Consider the following 1,543-nt stretch of genomic DNA (forward strand, 5'->3'; position numbering starts at 1 on the left):
GGAAGGGACCTGATGTTTCAAGATGCTCCTCATTACTGCCTTTTACTTCTTAGTGCCAGACTATATTTTTTGCAGATAATGGTGTATTAATAGACCAAGAGATGTTATAGTGATAATACAAACAAAAGATCTCGCAGCCAGTGTTATGCAGGGTAGGAGTGAATATTATCACCGTGTCTATCTAACTCTAGCCCAATCAAATTTCCTACCCAGGTTCAGTGAATCTGAATTTGTGGGAGGGGAAACGGCACATAAGTTGGCATGAGAGCTCTGTGTGAAGCTGGCAAGTAGAGAAGGGCCCACAGAGCTCCATTCCAGATCTGGATTCAGATTTTCCTGCAGTGCAGGGTGGAGGTGGGGGGAATGGTTAGATTCTGAGTTCTTGTTCAGCTAATTATAGAAATAAGAGCTAACGGTAAAGTTCAGATCCAGATCAAACTTTCCCAAAGCCAGAGGATGTTCTCATTGGCCTTCCCCTTTGGGCTCATCTCGAGCTCTAAGCTAAGCCTCTTTAAACAGCAGTAGCTGTTTCTTTGGCCTGGTCTACACTACGACTTTAATTCGGATTTATCAGCTTTAATCCGAATTAACCCTGCAACCGTCCACACAACGACGCTATTTATTTCGATGTAAAGGGCCCTTTAAATCGATTTCTGTACTCCACCCCGACGAGCGGAGTAGTGCCCAAATCGATTTTAGCAATTCGAATTAGGGTTAGTGTGGCCGCAATTCGATGGTATTGGCCTCCGGGAGCTATCCCACAGTGCAGTGCATCATTGTGACCGCTCTGGACAGCAATCTAAACTCGGATGCACTGGCCAGGTAGACAGGAAAAGCCCCGCGAACATTTGAATTCCATTTCCTGTTTGCCCAGCGTGGAGAGCACAGGTGACCACAGATAGCTCATCAGCACAGGTAACCATGCAGGCTGATAATAGAAAAAGAGCACCAGCATGGACCGTGAGGGAGATACTGGATCTGATCGCTGTATGGGGAGAAGATTCAGTGCTTGCAGAACTTCGTTCTAAAAGACGAAATGCAAAAACTTTTGAAAAAATCTCCAAGGGCATGATGGAGAGAGGCCACAATAGGGACTCAGATCAGTGCCGCGTGAAAGTCAAGGAGCTCAGACAAGCCTATCAAAAAACAAAGGAGGCAAACGGTCGCTCCGGGTCAGAGCCGCAGACATGCCGCTTCTACGCCGAGCTGCATGCAATTCTAGGGGGGGCTGCCACCACTACCCCACCTGTGTTCGTGGATTCTGGGTCGGGGATAGTCTCATCAGCGACGCCTGAGGATTCTGCCGATGGGGTAGAGGAGGAGGAGGAGGAGGAGGAGGATGAGCTTGCAGAGAGCACACAGCACTCCATTCTCCCCAACAGCCAGGATCTTTTTATCACCCTGACTGAAGTACCCTCCCAAGCCTCCCAAGCCAGTACCCAAGACTCTGACCCCATGGAAGGGACCTCAGGTGAGTTTACCTTTTAAAATATAAAACTTGTTTTAAAAGCAAACGGTTTTTAATGATTACTTTGCCTGACTT

The sequence above is a fragment of the Trachemys scripta genome, chromosome 3 (genome assembly GCF_013100865.1).
Source record: "Trachemys scripta elegans isolate TJP31775 chromosome 3, CAS_Tse_1.0, whole genome shotgun sequence".
In the NCBI taxonomy this organism is placed as follows: domain Eukaryota; kingdom Metazoa; phylum Chordata; order Testudines; family Emydidae; genus Trachemys; species Trachemys scripta.